The 22,500-nt window shown below is 50.9% G+C and overlaps 1 protein-coding gene across 3 annotated transcripts in view; it reads left to right on the top strand.

Annotated features, from left to right (window-relative positions):
- Nucleotides 1-22,500, top strand: part of LOC139748380 (uncharacterized) — a 130,841-nt gene that overhangs the window by 19,489 nt on the left and 88,852 nt on the right. The window contains exon 3 of one of the 3 annotated variants that reach the window (XM_071661496.1): nucleotides 18,412-18,599. The exons of the other annotated variants lie outside the window; for them this stretch is intronic. The gene's annotated coding sequence lies outside the window, so the exon portion shown is untranslated. The remainder of the gene's footprint in view (nucleotides 1-18,411; nucleotides 18,600-22,500) is intronic. 3 annotated transcript variants of the gene reach the window in all.

The following is a 22,500-nucleotide window of genomic DNA, read 5'->3' as shown; positions in this document are numbered from 1 at the left end:
GCCTTGCTTCAATCCACTGACAGCACGTCAACCCCTGTATACCACATGACTCCAATTCACTCTATTTCTTGCCCTCCTTTCACCCTCCTGCATGTTCAGGCCCCGATCACACAAAATCTTTTTCACTCCATCTTTCCACCTCCAATTTGGTCTCCCTCTTCTCCTCGTTCCCTCCACCTCCGACACATATATCCTCTTGGTCAATCTCTCCTCACTCATTCTCTCCATGTGCCCAAACCATTTCAAAACACCCTCTTCTGCTCTCTCAACCACGCTCTTTTTATTTCCACACCTCTCTCTTACCCTTACGTTACTTACTCGATCAAACCACCTCACACCACACATTGTCCTCAAACATCTCATTTCTAGCACATCCATCCTCCTGCGCACATCTCTATATATATATATATATATATATATATATATATATAGCATTGAAAACACATTATGATAACTAGACTAAACCGCCCCCTTACCTCCCACAAACACACCAGTCAGAAACTACACTCCCTAGGTAGGTACGAGTTGCACTTTCCCGTGTGTGTGTGTACCGGACATCACACATCTTCCCAGCTTTACACGCATTGACATAAAAAGTCACAAGATCGCTCACGTCCGAGAATCATTTTTGACCCTAGATCTATGATCCTTATTAGCTCAATATTCACATCACTGCCCATCTGGTCCTGCGATCCTTCCCGGTGGACGTGGCCAGTTTCCTGGCCGCTGCTGTAGCCCCCCATAGAAGGGGATCCAACGGCAGAAGGGTAATTGGCATCCACCAGTTTTCGAGGTTCAGTCTTGGGCCGTTGGTCAAACTCATCGTATTAGACTGAACCAATTTGCGAGTGGTATGCGTTTTCTGGACCCGTTACACGAGAAGTGGGACGTGGTTGGACGTGGACGGCCCCGCGACGCACCACCAGAGTCCAATTTAGTCAGACGGTCGACTGTGTACAGCTTGGTGGGACGATGAGAGGCATGAGCCACTCCCTCCAAGACTGGTGGCTTCTTCTTCTTCCTCCTCTCCTCCATTGGTTCCTCATCCTCTTCTTCTTCCTCCTCTCCCCCTTTGGTTCCTCATCCTCTTCCTCATCTTCCACTTTGGTTCCTCATCCTCTTCTTCTTCCTCCTCCTCATCCTCTTCTCCTCTTCCTCCTTTGCTATTAGGTCTTTCTTACACATCAAGCAAGACTTGGCTTCTGCGAGAACTTTGTGTCCAGTGACCGTAACCTTCGACATTAATGAGGAAAAAAAAAAAGAAAAATGGTGATAATACGTTCATATGCAGATTACTGCTATCGTTTCCTGGGGGTGTGCACTGTTGCCCCCCCCCCCCCCACACACACACACACACACACACACACACATCCTGCACGTTAGCGACCCAAGAAGGGCATGTGCAGCATCCCCGCCTCCTGAAGGAGGAGGAAGATGGAGGAGCGGACTGTGGTGACGGAGGAAGACGCAGACACCGTTGTCGGAACGCGCATCCGATACCCGATGCCTCCGCCGTGGTAATCGGAGGAAGAACAGACCTCGACGCTAAGGATGAGGGATTGGAATACGTGTGTGTGTGTGTGTGTGTGTGTGTGTGTGTGTGTTGAGGGGCAAAGATACAGGACAGTGACAGAGCAGCGAGGAGTGAGGGAGGGGGGGATCGTAAGAGATGATGGATAGACTCGCGTCACATCGGGTCGTGGGTTAAGCTTTACGTGCCCTTGGGATTTGATGACGGAGGGAGGGAGGCAGCATTAGCAGCTAAAACAAAGGCATTTCATGGGGGAGGAGTAGGAAGAGGAGGAGGAGGAGGGGAGTGAGTGAAAGTCTAGGAGGCTTGAGACAGACTGCCTGGCTGGTTGGTTGGTTCGTTTGAGGGGCGGGAGGGGTGGAGGTGGTCTTCTTCTAACCCTCCCAGCGAAGACTTGTGTGACGGTCGTGTCTGCTGGTCTGGAGGGTCTCTCTCTCTCTCTGGCCATAATAACTCCCCTCCTCCCTCTCCTCCTCTCCTCCTTCCCCTCCTCCCTTCGGTCGCACCGGCGTCGTGGTGGTCGGGTGGGGGGATGGGAGGGTTGGGGGGTCGTACCGTCGTACTAGAAGGTCGCACCGGTGTAGTTACGGGGGGCGCGAGGGCGGGCGGGCGGGTGGGAGGGCCCTCCTTCCTCGCGCTGTCGTGCCCGAGAACCATATGGGTCGACGTCGCGCCCAGCTTATTGCAGAGAGAGAGAGAGAGAGAGAGAGAGAGAGAGAGAGAGAGAGAGAGACGGACAGACTGGTATTCTGGTCGCCAGAGGAAGGGAAGTGACTAGTCTGGAAGTGTTGAGGTCCTTGGTGCATACTCGAGCGGTCTCTTTGCAGAGATTGTGTAAAATGTTGCAGACTTTTACTTCCTCTTTTCTTTTCTTTCTTTTTTTTTCCCTCGACCCTTTACAGTGTCTTCCCTGGTGGGGGAGGAAGGAGGTATTTCCTAACGTGAATAACGGGTTGACTGTTGGGTTAATCCATCTGGCCCACCTTATATATGGGCAAAATAAAATAAAGATATATATATGTATGTGTGTGTGTGTGTGTTTATGTGTGTGTGTGTGTGTGTGTGTTTATGTGTGTGTGTGTGTGTGTGTGTGTGTGTGTGTGTGTGTCTGCTCATGGTTATGGGTGTTAGTGAGTCTACAGTGAAGCCCCGTCTAAGGTGGCATCTTATGTCCGACGTGCCAGGATGAGTAGGAGGATCTGGCGTCGCAGGAGGAGGGAGGACCTGGTGATCATGAACCACTCAGAGGTTCCTCCCACCACCCCCGAGAGGTGCAGTCCCGTTAGGAAGGGCAGCGCAGTACCTGGGGGTCAGGCAGCCCGGCGGGTCGTGAGGATTGGTGGAGGAATTTGTGTTCCCCCAGACCAGACCTGTGGAGGGTAGACCAGTCTGCAGAACCAAGACTGTTAACTGGTTGTTAGGCTGAGGCTTCTGGCCTGTCGACTGCCACAGGAGGGGGTGGGGTCGTCGTTAAGGCACGTCAGCGTCGAGGTACAGCCACCAGTTCGAGTCGAGCTAACTCCTGACGAAGGTGTTGGGAGATGGTTCCTCCGACGCTGGCCATGCATGTATGGTCCTTGACGCGCCACCAGTCTAAGGTTATGGAGCTTGCTTCCGTGTCTTTACCTGCTTGGGGGACCTCGCGCGGGTAACGTAAGAACCCCAAGAATGTCGTTGCTTTGGGTCGAACGCTGAGCACTGGGGAAATGTACAGAGTCACTTCCTACGTGGATCTGATCCGCTGCCTCCTCCCCCGAGACGCCGGGACGCGAGTCTTGGTGACGCACTGTCTCCTCTGGCCAAACTGTAGATGACGTCACACTTCATGGTCAGTGTACGTAGAGAGGGAAGGAGGAGGAGGAGGAGGAGAGCGTTGTCCTGTCTTGGTCAAGGAGGACTTTGCGGTGGGGGAAAGTTCGCGACGGTGGCTGCTCAACTCGACTGAAAGTTCGCGTCGCACGCAGTTCGACCGCTCTGGAGCAGAGACACTGGGCCTCGCCTCCGGCAGAAGACACCACACCACCTTCAGGAGAACGTGTGGAGGCAAGGAACCTTACAACGTTGCCTCCCGCAGTCGTTACTTAATGCCTCGGTGTGAGGATATGGCCAAGCCGGCCGGCCGGCGGCGGCCTCACAGTACTGCCAAAAAACGTGTGGGTTGAGGAGCGATTGTAGGGAGTCGGGGATATACAACCGAGGTCCAGGAATCCAATGACCTCAGCAGACCATGTACCGGTCTTGGAGGGAGATGCAGGCGCCCCGCTCCCTGAAGGGGGAGTGGAGATCTAAAGTCACGTGAGCAGTGGTAGTCCCCCGGATGGTATTAACATCACGAGGACGACGGTGACTTACCTGGCTGGACAGAGGTAATAAGATAGTGGCAGGCGGCGTAGGTGTGTCTGGCGCAGACGCCGTGTGGTTTTTGTAGCGTTGCCCACACTGTAACGGTTCCCAGTGGTCAGGGGGGGGGGGGGCCCTGCCTGTCCCCCACTGGCGGGACCATATATATATATATATATATATATATATATATATATATATTGTTACATCTTCCTCCGTCGGGCTTGGCCCAGCTAGGGCTTCTGGGAGTAAACCCCCCCTTCGATGACTTCACCTTCAGTAGGTATTCGTTGCGTTGGGATTGTAGTCGCTGTTGGGTACATGGGATTCCCCTGCGTCAGCCACGATGCTGCATCCTTCTCCCTCCTCCACAGGTGTTCGCTCGTGTCCTTCCGTCGTGTCCCATCCCTCCACGACCTGGAGTCTGGATGCTGCTTCCCACAGCTTCTGTTGTGTTGACCGACCTCACGAGGGTTGACCGTTATAATTCCCTCCTTCCATCACTGTCTTCCCTCCTCCTCCTCCTCCTCATTCCCTTTCCCACGAAACCTCAGAGCTCGCAGGAGACCATCTGACTGTCTTGTTTCCTTGCACTGCCTTACTTCTCAAACTGAGGTAGATTAAACTGCAAGATGTTGTGTTTTTTGGTCTGTTCTATATCTGGAAACCTCGAATAGGGAGCTCCACGTCTGCTAGTCAGCCTTGTTGCTCGTCGGGTACATACTGTATAATGTGTCGTAGTGTTGGCTCCCCGAACCCTTCGCGTTTCGTGGCCATCACCATTCATCGTGTGGACTGTACAACGCCACCGTTGGCCCATGACAGAGACGAGGGTTGGTGGAGGAATGCGTGGTGGACGTGTGTGCACGCCTGGCGTGAAAGCAAGAGACGGGGCGCTTGGTGGTCAGCCGGGCAGGTAGTGACCAAAAACGTGAGCAGCTGAATTAATCCTCTTCTCCCATACTGACGAGACGGGAGCCACCAGGCTCCCTCCCTCCCTCCCTCTCTCTCTCTCTCTCTCTCTCTCTCTCTCTCTCTCTCTCTCTCTCTCTCTCTCTCTCTGCATACCCTGTGCTTGCCTCCACCTACCCCACTGGTGTTGTACCCACTGCATACCCAGTGGTTGAATATGACTGGTTGGTGCGGGACCACGTTCACCTTCGATTCTTCCCTGGTGAGAGTTGGCGAGGTCATGCCTCTCCCTGGTGAGAGTTGGCGAGGTCATGCCTCTCCCTGGTGAGAGTTGGCGAGGTCATGCCTCTCCCTGGTGAGAGTTGGCGAGGTCATGCCTCTCCCTGGTGAGAGCTGGCGAAGTCATGCTCTCTCTCTCTCTCTCTCTCTCTCTCTCTCTCTCTCTCTCTCTCTCTCTCTCTGGTGAGAGTTAGCAAGGACCTGCTACTTACTCCCTGGTGAGAGTTGGCGAGGACCTGTTACTCCCTAGTGAGAGTTGGCGAGGACACGGTACTTTTTGGTGAGAGTTAACGAGGCCATGGTACTCCCTCATGAGAACTGGCGAGGACATGGTACCCTTCTGACGAGATCTAGCGAGGACACGGTGCTCTCTCGAGGACGCGAGGAGTACATCGCGCGAGGACCACGTCTCCCACAGTGGAGAGAAGAGGACCACTGTGAAGAGAGGCAGTGCTACCAACACCACACACACCAGCTGAGTCAGCAGAGAGAGAGAGAGAGAGAGAGAGAGAGAGAGAGAGAGAGAGGCGGCACATCCGTATTGGTGACCTTGTTAGTCCCCCTCCCCCCCTCCCCCCCTCCCAAAGCAAACACCCCCCCCACCTCCTTAGTAAACCCCCCTCCCCCCCACAAGGCGCCCGGCCCAGCCCAGCCCTGTCTGCAGCAACCACCACCACTGGTGAGGGAGATCACTTCGCACGCGGGGTTTTTTTTTTTGTATCTCTTTTTTTTTATATATGTAGTGGAGAGCGAGGCAGTGTCTCGGGTTCCCCCCCGCCAAGTGTGAATGGCTCTCACACCCCGAAGTTCATGTCGAAGAAAAAAAGGAAAATAAAGTATATATATTTGAACGGCTGACGTGGCTGCCTCTCTGGACACTGTTATGAACCTGGACGTACGACCAAGGCACTAGAAGGTATACTACAGTATAACCCCGGACTCGCTGCTGGAATACATCCCCGTACTTCAGATATACCGGGATATATCCCAGGATATTGTCCCGGGTATAATCTAGTGGGAAGAGAAGATGAAGACGAAGCCTGGAGGTGACCACGACTCATACGTGGTGGTGATTCGCTCATTACAACCCACTGTCGTTATTGTCGTCCTTGGGCCACTTTTATGGAGGGGGGGGGGGGTCGTCTCCTCCTGCAGTTAGTTTTTTTTAAGGTTGCGCTTCATTCAGGAGCAGGGAGATGATATACACACCACCCCCTCTACCCTGCTCCTCCTCCTCCTCCCTTGGATCGAGAACAGGGCCAACCTCGACGAGAGGGTAATCCCACTTGGAGAGGTGGTTGGTCGGTCGTTACGAGCGCACAGGAGTAATTTGTCTCCTCCCGCACGCACTCCAGAGGCCGCTGTGAGCGACGTGGGACATGTCAGGATGACGGTACAGGACGTGGGAGTAGGGAGTGTGTGGTACATGACAGGATGACGGTACAGTACGTGGGAGGGAGTGTGTGGTACATGGTACAGCGACTGTATGTTGCCGAGGTGACGACCTAGTGTGGCGGAGGGTGGCGCTACGTGTTGCCGAGGTGACGACCGAGTGTGGCGGAGGGTGGCGCTACGTGTTGCCGAGGTCATGTGGCACGGCGCCTGGACGTGCGGTGAGGCTTCGCCCAAGCCGTGGTACCGCGAGTCGTTGGTTTACGTCGCCGTCTCTTAAAATTCCCTTCCCTCTCCACCCCAAGACGTCATGTCGGTGTGTCTAGGTTACGTCTGGTCGCTAGGACGTGGATTTGGTGGTGGTGGCGGCGCCCCAACCACGACCAGTGTAGTGGGGAGGAGACGAGGGGCGGAGGCTTTAAGACTCTGTCGTCCTCAAAGCCACAGATTACGGCATGGGACCCGGAACCACACACACACACACACACACACACACACACACACACACACCTTCTTTTGGTATGAGGGGGAGGGAGTGGGGGGTGGGGGTCGCAACCCCATCATTGCGATACGGTGAGGTACAAGAGCGAGAGAGAGAGAGAGAGAGAGAGAGAGAGAGAGAGAGAGAGAGAGAGAGAGAGAGAGAGAGGTGGTGTGGTGTGGTGGTGTTGGGTTCAGAACATGGACTTTAAGCGGTAGTGTCTGTGTGTGTGTGTGTGTGTGTCTGTCTCTCTCTGGGTACAGACTGGAGTTTGACGTATGGGAGGTCAAGGTCAAGGGTCGTCAGGGTCCAACCCGTGAAGTGCGAGATGCGATGTGGCCAGGGCTTTAAGGCGGGTGGGAAGTGGAGGCTGCCAGGGTACAGGAAGGGTCGTAAAAGACCGAGGATTTCGAGAGCGGTCAGGTAGAAGGAAGGAGGAGGAGGAGGAGGAGGAGAAGGAGGTCTTCCTTGAAGTACGACATCGTGGAGGTCCAGGGATTTGCAAGGCGTTGACGGGGTGGACGCTGAGGTCTGAAGGTACAGGAGGGGCCTTGAACGATGGGAGGGGGGGGGGAGGGGAAGAGACCTGCCGAAGAGGTCATTGAGTACACGGAGGAGGAGGAGGAGGAGGAGGAGGAGTCTTTAAAGCCATTGCGGGAACTCCCTCCAACACGCTCGGGGAGGGGGGGGGGGGGTTCAGTGACGCGTTGAATCACACACACACACACACACACACACACACACACACACACAAGAAGACAAAAAACGGCTTAACGAGTCACCAAAATGTTTAACGAGTTGGAAATCACCGAATGGTGGAAAGTGTCATATATGTATATATATATATATATATATATATATATATATATATATATATATATATATATATATATATATATATATGTATATATATATATATATATATATATATATATATATATATATATATATATATATATATATATATATATATATATATTATCCCTGGGGATAGGGGAGAAAGAATACTTGCCACGTATTCCCTGCGTGTCGTAGAAGGCGACTAAAAGGGGAGGGAGCGGGGGGCTGGAAATCCTCCCCTCTCGTTTTTTTTTTTTTTTTTTAATTTTCCAAAAGAAGGAACAGAGAAGGGGGCCAGGTGAGGATATTCCCTCAAAGGCCCAGTCCTCTGTTCTTAACGCTACCTCGCTAACGTGGGAAATGGCGAATAGTATGAAAGAAAAGAAAGAAATATATATATATATATATATATATATATATATATATATATATATATATATATATATATATATATCTGGGGTTGTAAGTCCTCATCATAGTTCAGGGTTGGATTTCACGGGTCGTAGGGAAGAACAAGGTGGATGTAGCGAACTTCACATGTAGGTCAGGGTCGAGGTTCAGCGGGTGATTGGCTGGCTTGGGCCGGGCTAGGGAGGGGGCAGGGGGTGTGTGGCGTGGCTTCGACCCCCCCTTCCACCGCGCATTCGGTGTGTGGATTTGACCCCATGTGTCCGTCAAAACATTGGCCGGGAGAGGGTCATGCCGAAGTGGTGGCTTCGCGTGGAGTTTGGTGGTCGTCATTTCTGCCTCTGCTTGGGTTATGTAAAGAGGAGAGTATTCGTGCACGACGCTGGTGGGCTCAATTGAATGGAATATCTGACGTAATGCGAGTGTGCTGGGTACATTTCCCATGTGAAGTACTACCATGAAGATTATGGAGTATTCAGTATTGGCGTGTATTGAACACAGTGGAATACCTCGTATATTGTGGTGTATTTCGAATATGGGGCGGTCTTCGCAGTGTGTGGTGGAGAATTTCGAATATTCAGGAATACTTCGACTATTTTTGGGGAGTATTGAGATATATCATAGGACGTTCAGAATACGATGGGAATATTCCGTATGTGGGCGACGGTCTAAAGTGAAGATGAATACTTGGAATACCCGTAGAGCCAGACTGTAGGTCAAAAGCCTCGCGGTAACCTGGTAACTCGATACCAGCAGGGGTGATTGGACTCATCCAGGCCGCCAGAAGTGTAGAAAACGTGTGTCGGGTTGTGGCGTCGCGGTGGTGCTGGCGCGCGGGCAACCTGGGTATTACGTGTCGTCGCATAATTGATATTACAACACGGGAGAAACCGTACGTTCATCGTGTTACGACCCGTCTGGCTCAGTGGGAGGGGGAAACCACCCCCCACCCCTTCGCCACCCCCCCCCTCCTCTCTACCTTCCCCCTCCCTGCTGCTGTGGTGCCCGGGGGGGGGGGGGGGAGGGGGGAGTCGTCGTTACCGTGCTGGAGAGAGAGAGAGAGAGAGAGAGTTAGCTATCGAGCTACCGTGGGAGGGGATCTTGTGTGTGTGTGTGTGTGTGTGTGTGTGTGTGTGTGTGTGTCGGCACCCACTTCCACTGTGATGAGTCATTTGGAAGCAATACTACGTGCCGCAGTCCACACACACACACACACACACACACACACACACACACACACACACACACACACACACATTTGTGCCTCGTGTCACGCTCAGACGTGACGTCACCGAGCGAACCCCGTAATTGAGCGGCCAGTTCTCTAACGTAAACCTGAACACTCGAGTTGTCTTCTAAGAACATCAGTGTATGTGGCGTCGTAACATCAGTGTGTGGCGTCGTAACTTCAGTGTATGTGGCGTCGTAACATCAGTGTGTGGCGTCGTAACATCAGTGTGTGTGGCGTCGTAACATCAGTGTATGTGACGTCGTAACATTAGTGTATGTGGCGTCGTAATTTGGGTGTTGGTACAGAGTAGTGTGTGTGTGTGTGTGTGTGTGTGTGTGTGTGTGTGTGTGTGTGTGTGTGTGTGTGTGTGTGTGTATACAGAGAACTACGACGAGTAATGAGTGATTTGAGACAAACTTCTGATTCTGACGTCAGCTCCACGGTGGGAAAAAAAAGAGGCCTAAAGATTCTGTCTCCGATATATGAGATTGTTTATATGTATAAAGAGAATGTATATAACGTGTTGGTTTATATGATCATCTCCCAGATGGCTATCACCGTAGTGATTGTGGCAGTGGATATAAGTAACGTAAGTAACTCCCTCTTAAGTAGTAGTAGTAGTGTAGTAGTAGTAGAAGTAGTAGTAGTAGTAGTAGTAGTAGTAGTAGTAGTAGTAGAAGTAGTAGTAGTAGTAGTAGTAGTAGTAGTAGTAGTAGTAGCAGTAGTAGTAGTAGTAGTAGTGTAGTAGCAGTAGTAGTAGTAGTAGTGTAGTAGTAGTAGTAGTAGTAGTAGCAGTAGTGTAGTAGCAGTAGTAGTAGTAGTAGTGTAGTAGTAGTAGTAGTAGTAGTAGTAGTAGTGTAGTAGTAGTAGTAGTAGTATAACTCAGCTCAGCTCGAACTTACAACTCATCGTAATATTCCCGACCATTTCTGCTGTGTACTTATCACAGCGCATTGTGCCTGAACAGTGTTTTTTTGTGAGTGTTTTTTTGCAGTTTGCTTGCAAGCGCCGGACACCTGTTGTTGATTGGATGGTGTGTGGCAGGAGGGGGGGCACGTAGGATATCTCCCTCCCTCCCTCTCTCTCCTCCCTAACTCACACAGGTCGGGAGGGGTCATCTCGCCGTACCTATTGAGGCCTTTAGCACACGGGGGGGAGGGCTTCCTCCGTCAACACCCCCACACACACAGCCCAGGTTGATGGGGTCTGGCAGCCTGGGCACGTTGGGTCGATCAAGCTGTTGGTAGCCGGCCCATCTCATGGCTCTTACCCCCACCACCACCACACAGCCCTCCCTCTCACCGCCCTGTCGGATATGCCTTTATATACCGATAGACCATCCCTGGCGAGGCCCATCTTCCCATGTAAGTTGCAGACATGCAGAATGAAGGGAAGGAATGTGGGATAACGAGATATGCAGGTGGCGTTCAAGTGTCCCTCTGTCTGATAAGAGATTGCAGCATCGGTTCATGTAGGTTTGGGTTTATACGTTCGAGTAATTGCGTCTCTCTCTCTCTCTCTCTCTCTCTCTCTCTCTCTCTCTCTCTCTCTCTCTCTCTCTCTCTCTCTCTCTCTCTCTCTCTCTATATATATATATATATATATATATATATATATATATATGTTTATTACGGTCTTCCTCTAAGTCCTTCAGGTCTGCTTCCTCTCTCGCTCAATCTGCATTTCGTCTCGTCACACACTTTCTCAGAAAGACTCGTCCTTGGACAGGATAATGTGAGTTGGGAAGAGGAAATCTGCTTAAGTTTGAATGCCTCCAAGACCCAGTTTCTACCACGTCTCGCTATCGAGACTTTTCTCTCTCCTTTGGCGGTTCTGTAATTCCACCTCTTGATTCAGTGAACATGCGTGGTATTACTGTAACATCCACTCTTTCTTGGTCACCCCACATTACGGGAATAGCCAAGTCTGCCTGTAAGAAACTGGGTGTCCTGTTTACATGTCGAAGTATCTTTGCTTCTGAGCAGCTGCTCCGTGTATACAAAGGCTTGAATCGTCCTTGTATGGAGTACTGCTCTCACATCTGGGGTGGTTCTAGCTTGGCATCCTTATTTGACAAAAGAGAGTCGAAAGCGGTCCTACTTATAAACTGTCCCAGGCTAACTTCCAAACTTGACTCCCCTGCCCTACGCCGCAGTGTTGGTTCACTGTCTTTCCTCTGTACGTATTACTGTGGTTTGTAATCCCGAGAGCTGGCTGCTTGTGTGCCCCCCACCACTAGCTTGACCACGCAATACTCGGCAAGCTGCTGCGTCACATGATTACTGTTGTCAACTCAATGTGTGGGCCGTTTTGATAACTGTTTCTTTCCATCCGCTGCCAAGTCCGCTCCCAGGTATCTAAACCACTTCACTTCCTCCAGGTTTTCTCCATTCCAACTCACATCCCACCGTAATCTGACCCTCAACCTTGCTAAACCTCATAACCTCGATTTCACACTGGAATCATCCACCAGAGCTGGATCATCAGCTGACAGCAACCGACTCACGTCCCAGCATCCCGCTGCTGACTGCCTGCTCTTGCCTGCTCATGTTCGTATTAATATATGTTTGTGCATGGAGTGGTGTATTGGATACTCACTCCCTACACGTCGATGAACTGACTTATGGTCTGGCTGTGTGTGTGACAAGGCTAGACTGATCGGGGTATGTGTATGACAGGCGAGGGAGAGTGTTAGGTTCAAGGGGGATTTCAGGACCAAGGTCCTCCTCCAAGCGCAGTGAGGCAAGAGATGCTATGGCCTCGCCGGAGGTAGCACCTCGGTTGAGACGAAGGCAAGAAACACGGGGAAGACTCGGAGTAAACCCACAGGTACGAGGGATGGAAGCGTGCCCCTGAAAAACCAACGCTTGAGATGGTGGCAAAAGGTATTATCTCACAAGGCTTATGAGAGCCGTGATACCCCCAAGGGTGTCGTGCTGAAAGAGAGCCAGAAAGCGGAACGCTGGCAGGTGTGGTCGCTCGTGGCCTCTTGCGAAGTACGTGTGTTTACAGTGTTCTGTGTCGCCTACGACAAGTGTCCCAAAACGGCGAACACCGCCCACTGGCGGAGTGGCCGTGCGTGGAGATCACCGCTGTTTACAGTCTGTGGCCATCATCCCGCTGCATCTGAGAGGCGACGAGAGAGAGAGAGAGAGAGAGAGAGAGAGAGAGAGAGAGAGAGAGAGAGAGAGAGAGAGACCGTGGGACGGTGCTCGGGGCACTGTATGTCTAAATTATTGTAACTGGGGGGTTTGTTTGGGGACGACCTGATATCCCGAAGCGTATGACTGTGTGATCATTCTCCTGGGGAGGTGGAGGTTGTGTGAGTAGGGTGGTACAACACGCGGGATATTACCCCTCTTGTGACACAGTGGGATGTTGTGCATTGCCCCCTGGGACATAACTCGCGCACAGGGATTAGTTCAAGTGGGACGTATTGGGACATTCACCCATTTTCCAATTCATATGTTGTTCGATTGGTATTGGGATTGTAATCCTTGATTGGGATGCGTGTCTCTTGTCCTGGTAAAATGACTTACGACTGAACTTTGCCAAAGGGAGGAGGAAGCCACCACCACAAGTCAACGACCCGCTCCTGCCCAGCTTAGCGCGTCCAGTCACAACACATGGACAGAGCAAGTTGTGGTTGTGGTTGTGGTGGTTGTTGATCCGATTACTTAATTTTAAGTGCTTGGGGGGAGGGGTTGTTTCGCATGGGTCTCCGTGGCGTGAGCTGTCAGCGTTCAGTACTGACCCTGACGCATTCACGGGGGCCGCCCGGGGTCGAGAGGGTATAGGTTCGAATCCTGGTTACGGCAGTCGGTCCACAGTCAACCCAGCTGTTCATCCACCCATAGTCATCTTTATTGTTGATGGGTTTTCCTGGCTATGAAGAGTTTGCTGTTACATAACGTAACCAGTTAAATGACACTGCAGGTTAAAGGTATTGCTGCTCACCTGAGCAGTTATTATAAACTTGAGCAAGACCTATGCTACACTTGAGCACAACGGAATAATACCTGTGTGTCCTGTTGTGTGTGTGTGTGAGAGAGAGAGAGAGAGAGAGAGAGAGAGAGAGAGAGAGAGAGAGAGAGAGAGAGAGAGAGAGAGAGAGAGAGAGAGAGATGAGCAACACGAGCTCCGAGCTGTTTAAGTATAAGATAATCAGGTCAAAAATTACCTGATATGATAATTACATTATATGATAATTACACCCACGGAGGTGCTCACAATGTAAGTCGTGGTCTTGGCGCGAATTATCTCTCAGGCCTGATAGAAAACGTGTGTGTGGCGTTGCTTTCAACTCCTCTTTAAATGTTAATCGATTCTCGGTAAAAGTTCCTGTCGATGCGGAAAAATACTTTGACGTATTGGAAGCGAGAGCTTTCCGTCCATGAGCTGGTGTCCGTGGTCGACAGTAACAGCAAAGTGATCAGAAGCCTTTAACAACACCTGTTTAGATCCAGGTTATCCAAGCCTTTGGTGATTCTCAAGATCTCTTTGATACACGTCCGATTGTTAATCTTGTTTCTTTTTTTTTTTTTCTTAAGGTGAATGGGTCGTTAACTGTATGGTTAACAGCCTTGTCTCCAGTGATGGGTTTTTACCCTATCGGCCGTGGACGGCGTTCTGATTGGTCGATGGTTTCCGGGCTCTCTCTCTCTCTCTCTCTCTCTCTCTCTCTCTCTCTCTCTCTCTCTCTCTCTGCTTGGCCTGTTTGTGGAATGTTTACGTAGTGTCGGGGGTCATTTGGGAGACATGTATTAGGTAAAGGTGCCATCCTATTCTAAAATACACACACACACACGCGCGCGCCTCCGTGGTGCGGTGGTCAGCGTTATGACCCGCTGAGGTAACGGGGCTCTGGTCCAAAATTCGGATCGGGGAAATACCCATCACTTAAAATACACCTTATCACCTTCCTTCACTCTCTGGTCAGTGAATGTCGGTGTACATATGTGTGTGTGTGTGTGTGTGTACGTGAGACACTGTACATACATGTGTATGTATAAGGTTAGGAGGCGGTGTGGGGTGTGGGGGTGAAGGCACCACTGTGGCGTAATGCACGACGAGTGTGCTGAAGCAGCAACAGAGATGTGCGTCTGGAGGCGGACTTGTGACCGAATGACATTTGCTTCCAGGGAGGGATGGAGGGAGGAGGAGGAGGGCCGCTACCACACGTGTCCTCTCTCTCTCTCTCTCTCTCTCTCTCTCTCTCTCTCTCTCTCTCTCGCCACCATCCACCCGCACCCACCCACCCACCAGGGGCCAGGGTCCGCTCCTGGCGGGGGGAGGCGAGGAGGGTTGGGGGGGGGCCTGGGCGGCGCAGTGGAGGGAGGGTCTTTTGCGTCACTCCTACGCCCGGTGTCGATCGATCGCTCGCGGAGCGTACGGTTGCGTTACCGGCGTCACGCCGCAGGTCTCTAGAATGTCTGCGTAAATCCCTCACACCTTAGCATCCTCTCTCTCTCTCTCTCTCTCTCTCTCTCTCTCTCTCTCTCTCTCTCTCTCTCTCTCTCTCTCTCTCTCTCCCCAACCACGTCTCCAGGCAGCACCCTCCCCAACCCCACTCCCCCGTCCTTTCTCCCCTCCCTCCCTCTTCACCCCCCGCCCGGCGTCGTCTGCCCACACACACACACACACACACACACACAGCAACCCGACGCTATTATTAACCCACATTTAGCAGCGTTCGGACGACGACGCGGTGCTCTGCGTCTGTGTTGTGTGTGTCTGTCTCGTCTCACTACGAGGGAGCGTTCGTGCCCCCCCTTCATCAATATCGAAGTCAACCATTTTTCCCTAAAAAAAAAGATGAAAGAGGTGTCACCGAGACATTACTATAATAATTCGTCGATAAATGAAGATTATATAATATTCCTTTGCCTCTGGCAACCCTAGGCGATAGTTACCAGTCAGTAAATAATTTCAAGTCGGGCGGGCGGGCGGGGTATCCAAAAATTACGCATCGAAGTTTATGCCCTCTCTCTCTCTCTCTCTCTCTCTCTCTCTCTCTCTCTCTCTCTCTCTCTCTCTCTCTCTCTCTCTCTCTCTCTCTCTCTCTCTCTCAAGCGTAACGACCTAATTATCGTTGGAGGTCGTCGTCAGTCACAGAACGACCGATGATGGCCATTAGCTGTCAAATATCCTTTCACCCGCGGACAGAGAGGAATGTTGGGGGGGGGAGGGAATAGATAGATAGATAAATAGATAGATATCTCCACAGGGTATAGATGGAGATGCGATTCATGTTGATGGTGGGGCGCGCGCGCGCGTGTGTGTCGGGGAGGGTTTCCACGGCTTTGCGCGGCTCCCAGAAGCAAGAGCGGGCTGGCCCGGCCATGTCTTATAGCGACAGCTTTAGTTATACGTGTAATGCAGTACTGCTGTGGACTCCACGTGCGCCCGTACCACGTCGTGCCTGCTGTGGACTCCACGTGCGCCCGTACCACGTCGTGCCTGCTGTGTAGCCTAGTGAAAGAAAGCCTGGGTCATTTTGCTGTTCTGATGAAGGGTATGTGACGCCAGGTCGTGTATGGGGCTTAGGAAGAGCTTTATATATATATATATATATATATATATATATATATATATATATATATATATATATATATATATATATATATATATATTCCTATGAGTCCACGGGGAAAATGAAACACGAAAAGTTCCCAAGTGCACTTTCGTGTCATAATCACATCATCAGGGGAGACACAAGAGAGAAATATAACCGTCAGTGGATATGCATCGAAGAGACGAAGCTGGGACGCCATTTGGTAAACATGTGAGATTGTCTTGCGAATGTACCGATGCCGTTTTCGGTACTTGGCTATAAATAATGTAGCGATCATTCCCTACCATGTTGTAATGGACTGTTCTCCCATCTTCCTCTCACTCCCCCCCTCCCCGTTTTTTTTCCCGTCCTGACCTTTAAAGGTCAGGACTAAGGCGAGGCCATTATAGCCCCAAAGGTAATTAGTCGTTCTTGAAAGGGTCAGCGTGCCGTCGTGCTCAAGGGGTCGTACCGTCCTGCTCAAAGGGTCGTACCGTCGTGCTCAAGGGTTCGTACCGTCGTGCTCAAGGGTCGTACCGTCGTGCTCAAGGGCCGTACCGTCGTGCTCAAGGGGTCGTACCGTCCTGCTCAAGGGGTCGTACCCGTCGTGCTCAAGGGTCGTACCGTCGTGCTCATTGGTCGTACCGTCGTGCTCACGGATCGTCCCTTCGTGCACAAGGAGTTAACACCACAAGGTCTATTCAGTGATACAACAGCAGCTAAAAATACAACACGAACACATCAGTACTGTAGGATCACACAGTAAACCGGCCGGCGCCCCGCAGTCAGATATAACAACACAACACATAACCAACAACTGAGTCATAACAGGAGAACACTGGTAACAAAAGAAGAACACCGCAGCGTCAGAACTACGAAGAAGCAACGCGATAACGAATACCCCTCACACCACTCCGAGGATGGACCGTTATAATGGCCAGTTGTTTCCTCAAACGGGGAAGCTGTGGAATCTCCTCCTCCTCCTCCTCCTCCTCCTCCTTCCTCCTCCTCCTCCTCCTTCCTACGCCTCCCTCCTCCTCCTCCTCCTTCCTACGCCTCCCTCCACCTTCTTGTGAGTTGTCTGTCTGACAAGTGTGCGAGTGTGTGACACTCGCACACCAGCACTTCTGGTGGCGATGACTGTGTTCATTCTTTGTCTCTCGGCCCGTGCTCACGCCGGGCACTACAGAAGGAAAACTTGCATCACCGTATCACTATACACATCAGTATATCACTATACACATCACTATATCACTATACCCATCACTATACACATCACTGTGCACGTCGCTGTATCTTTATTCACCTCACTATATCACTATACACATCACTGTCACTGTACACATCATTGTCACTATACACATCACTGAGTCACTATACACATCACTGTATCACTATACACATCACTTTATCACAGAAATGCAAGTAAATCACTATTTCGGCGAGATCAGGAAAGCGAGGGGCCGGCACTAGGGAAGCAAAATGAGTCGATAAAGAGAAAATGAAGGAAGTCAGTACGAGAGAGAGAGAGAGAGAGAGAGAGAGAGAGAGAGAGAGAGAGAGAGAGAGAGAGAGAGAGAGACGCGAAGAAAACTGGAAAAAGCCCGTAAATCGTGGCGAACTCTCTCTCCTCCTCCTCCTCCGCCACCCCGCCAGCCACTTGGGGCAAATGGAGAGAGAAATTGGATCGCCGTGCAAAATCTGTAAATGCTTAGCATCGGCGGCGGCGCTCACGTGAGAGTGGGAGTGAGTGTGTGTATACCATATGGTATATGGGCCGGGGTGGCCGCTCTCTGTAAGGTGGGTTGGATGGCAGATGTCCTCAGCTCCTGTGCTTGACCCCGTCTTCATGAAGGGGGGGATAAATGAGTACTTAGTGGTCATTTAGGAGGTGCTGGGAGATCTGAGGAAAGGCTGCGGGTCTTGGTGTAGTGAGGAGACGATGTGGGATGTTCTTATAGTGTACAGAGAGACACGACCTTATGGGCAACAAGGATGATTTCATCGCGGTCGTCGTCCCCCCTCCCCCCCGGCCGTATAGGGCAGAGTGTTTGGCTGTGGTCTATCCATGCTCTTGACTCCCAAGAAGAGTGTTGATACCCAGACCTTAACGGACCAGCATCATGACTGAGGCTGATGGTTGGTTTGTTGGTTGGTTGTTTTGGGGCCTGTCAACAGCCAGGGGTCGTTAAGGCCTCCAGTGTCGTTAAGACCACCAATTAAAAAAAGGGGGGGTAATATCTTCTGTAGGTATTTAAGGTAATTCGAAGACCATACACAACGGTCTGTGTATATTATAGACGGTCGTTATGAGTGGCCCTCAAACCATGATGAACTGGCACAGACACCCAGAGTCTGTAGCAAGTGTCTTAACTTCGTTGAAGTTGTGCGAACTTATTCTACGTTTTGAGAACTTGACAGCCACTGTCGTCTCCTCCCTCCAGATAAGGTAAGATGAAGAGGTCCTCTCAGACTGCGGGAGACGCGTACCACTTACATCCACAGACTGCGCCGCCGTGGTGGGGTAAGGCAGTGTAGCAGAGGCGCGAGGGCAAGTACGGATCAGAAGCCGAGTATCGCCTTCGCGCAAGTTGCCTCAGCACTGAAAGAGGATGTCAAGAGGTTCTCGAAGGTTAGTACTGTTGGATTGGCGCGGCATGATGAGTACCACGGAGCTCGGGTCTGTGGCCCACACACCTCTCCATCGTTTATTTACATTGGCTCACGGTAACTGGTGGGGTTACCACAAGGCTTGTATCTGATCCCCTCATTCTTTTTGTCGTTTTACATTCACTAATCGTCACAGATGGGGTACCATAAGGCTCGTATCTGATCCCCTCATTCTTTTTGTCTACATCTACTGGTCGTAACGTATGGGGTACCACAAGGTTCGTATCTAAGCCCCTTTGTCTTTTATCATATACATACATCTGCTTATCGTAGCAAGTGGGGTACCTTAAGGGTCGGGTCTGCTCCCCCATCTCTTTTTGTTAGCTCCCTCGGCCGACCTAAGGATGGCCTTGAACTTAGCTCGGATCATTTTTCGGGGATCAGGGTCAAAGGCCATCTTCACTACGCCCTCGACAGCACCCGCCTTTAAAATTGTTTTGCTAATGTCGTCATCACTACACCCTCACTGACCAAGCTAAAGCTTTATGGCATTTTGATTCCAGACTTTGCCGACGATGGCAGAATGACAGGGAGAGATCCTCGTTCATAAACCATAAAGGGCTTATTGAACATCCAGACGACGGCGTCGCTTATCACATAGTGACGATAAGTCATTTGTAGGGATGACGCATCACGGTGTCCTACAAGGCCCCTTGTCGCCCCCTCTCCAGAAATTAGCAGCCGGTGTAGTATTGACCTCCCAGCCCTTGAGGACGATAGTGCGACGGTAGAGTGCAAGTAGAACGACCCCTGAGCACGACGGTACAATCTTTGAGTACGGCGGTGCGACACTTGGGTGCAACAGAACGACCCCCGAGCACGACGATAGAGTCCTTGAGTGCGACACTTGGAGTACAGGAGAACGACCATTAAGCACGACGGTGCATCTCTTGAGAATGGTTGTTCGACCCTTGAGTACGACCCTTGAGCTAAAACAACCCAACAACCCTTGAGCACCACGATACGACCCTTGAGTAGGATGGCCTGGTGTTAGACGTGATCCTTGAGGGCCAGGTCAAAGCCACAGGTAAACAAGTAACAGAATAGGGCAACGGAAGCTAGGACCCAACAGGTCTATTGACGGGCAACAGGGGAAGTGCATGAGGGGTGGAAACAGGAAAACGGAAGCTGATGTGAGCCCTGGATAGATAGGCTACAACGGCACACACACACACACACACACACACACACACACACACAAAAGGCTTTCAGTATATCTGAAAACAGACATGCTACCATTGAAGTGGTGTGTGTGTGTGTGTGTGTGTGTGTGTGTGTGTGTGTGTGTGTGTGTATGTGTTGCAAAACATGAGAAACGTTCCCCTCACAGAAGCCCTTGGCTCGTACAATGCCCTCACTCTTGAGCCGCGCTACAGAAAAGAACAGGTGTACGTAATCTTTTACCATAACGATGTCGTACATGTACACCAGTCTGGTTGCTCTCGATCTCCCACATGGATGTACATACATCTGTTGCTCCGGCGTATGTAGATATGTGGCACGGAAATCCTCATGCATTATTGTTGTTGAGGAGAAAATCAACTGTTTCTGTGTCAATCTGTTTTCCCTGTTCACCTTTGTCTCCCGGTGTTTCACAGACTCGAACACAGTTTGGTGTGTCTGTGATGTACAGAGGTTCGACAGATTCGTCCACCCCAGTAGGTCTTTGTTCGTCACACCACCCTCCTACATGGGGCCTGGACGACGCGTTCGTCTGTGCCTCGCGCGCCAAGCGACGGCAAGAAGCAGGCATAGCTGTAGGGGGTCGTGTGAAGCAGGCATAGCAGTAAGGGGTTGTGTTAAGCAGGCAGAGCAGTAAGGGGCCGTGTGAAGCAGGCAGAGCAGCAAGGGGTCGTGTGAAGCAGGCAGAGCAGCAAGGGGTTGTGTGAAGCAGACATAGCAGGAGGGGGTCGTGGCTGGCTAGGACCCTGCTGGTAGACGTGTAGCGATGCACGGACGTGTGAGGGTGTTGGATCTTGAATACCGTGATGTGAACCAGGCTTTGCGGTGGTCCACCACCGTGCACACAGGTCGTGCTTGCCGCCTGCGCCCCGGCCTTCTTGCACCGTTGCTTGCGTGCCAAGACTCGGACGAAATTGTAGATGCGCAATGATTGATGGGGTGGGGATAGAGAGAGAGAGAGGGAGGGAGGGAGAGTGAGGCCTCTCAGCGTAGCAACTTAATGTGTCATTTTCTTCTTTTTTTTTCTAGTTACACAGCAAGATACCCGGCGAATATAGACATGGTGTAAGTCTTTACTTATGTCCATGATATAGAGGTTACATTAATTAGACCTTATATACCTTTGGTATGGGTATATATATATGCATACCGCTGTAGCACCAGCAGTGGAAATATTCGACCACATTCGCCTGTTCCCTTAACGGGATGGTAATTGGAAGATAACGCAACATCAAATTAGAGAAATTGGGAGCCAGAATATCATTGAAGGACGAGGAAATACACACACACACACACACACACACACACACACACACACACACACACACACACACACACACACACAAACGCATGACTCTCTTCTCTCTCTCTCTCTCTCTCTCTCTCTCTCTCTCTCTCTCTCTCTCTCTCTCTCTCTCTCTCCTTCTCTCGTTTGAAGTAGCGAAGCTTTGAACGCCGCATGACTGAGCCTCCCTGAAAAAGAGGCTTTCAAGTGATTTAGGTAACCCTTGAGGCAGCAGACCTGACCTGCATCCTCCCAGGACTGTGAGAGGGGGGGGGGGGGGGTACGATGGAATGCAGCCACCAACATGTGAATGAACCAAGTGTGTTTTCCTTATTTTCTTTCTTTCGCCGGAGGAGGTTTGAGAGTAAGGTAGAGTTCCCCGGGTAGAGACGACCCGTCCAGGGTAGACTCAAGGTAGAAATAGACGGGTCTCCGAAGTAGAGAACGGTCTACTAAAGTAGATTACAAGGTCTTGGAAGGAGAAGACAAGTCTTCCAAAGTAGATTACAGGTCTCCGCGGTAGAAAACAAGTCGTTTAAAGTAGATTTCAGGTCTTCGAGGTAGACTAAGGGTTGGTAATGGTTTTCTGATGTAGACAGAAGGTAGAGTAAGGGTTTCTGTAGTAGACTTCAGGTAGATGACAGGTTTCCAGGGTTGACTCCAGGTAGATTACAGATATGTACACTGAGGGGAACCCCCCCCCCCCACTCCACCCCCCACACGCCAGTCCTGCAACACTAACAACACAGCACAACACAACACAACACAACAAGGTGTTGGGAAGCAGCAACACAGGCGAATCCAAAACCAGCAACATTAAATGTGGCTCACTGCACCAGGTTTCAACACTATAAGACCACGCAACACATTCTCTCGTGAGACACGCACGCAAGCAACTCTTATTTAACTCTTATTTACCCACCTCGCCCCAGCAACACAATGCTTAGCAACACACTTCGAGAACACACGTCACGTTAGATGCTTTACCTGGTTATGGGGACGCGCGCGCGCGTGTGTATGTGTGTGTGTGTGTGTGTTTGTGTGTATTTGATGAGACGCTCTTCGTCTGTGGATCTCCAAAGGGTTGGAGACGCTGTGTGTTCTTGGAGGCAATGTATTCCTCTTTGATTGGGAGGCACTGTAATGTTTTGTAGGTCTTCATCATTGATTGGGAGGCACTGTATCGTTTTGTAGGTCTTCATCATTGATTGGGAGGCACTGTATTGTTTTGGAGGTCTTCATCATTGATTGGGAGGCTCTGTATTGTTTTGGAGGTCTTCATCATTGATTGGGAGGCTCTGTATTGTTTTGGAGGTCTTCATCACTGATTGGGAGGCTCTGTATTGTTTTGGAGGTCTTCATCATTGATTGGGAGGCTCTGTATTGTTTTGGAGGT

The sequence above is a fragment of the Panulirus ornatus genome, chromosome 73, assembly GCF_036320965.1.
Source record: "Panulirus ornatus isolate Po-2019 chromosome 73, ASM3632096v1, whole genome shotgun sequence".
Taxonomy (NCBI): domain Eukaryota; kingdom Metazoa; phylum Arthropoda; class Malacostraca; order Decapoda; family Palinuridae; genus Panulirus; species Panulirus ornatus.
Note: the sequence above shows the minus strand (reverse complement) of the source record. Positions and strands in the feature narration are given on the sequence as shown.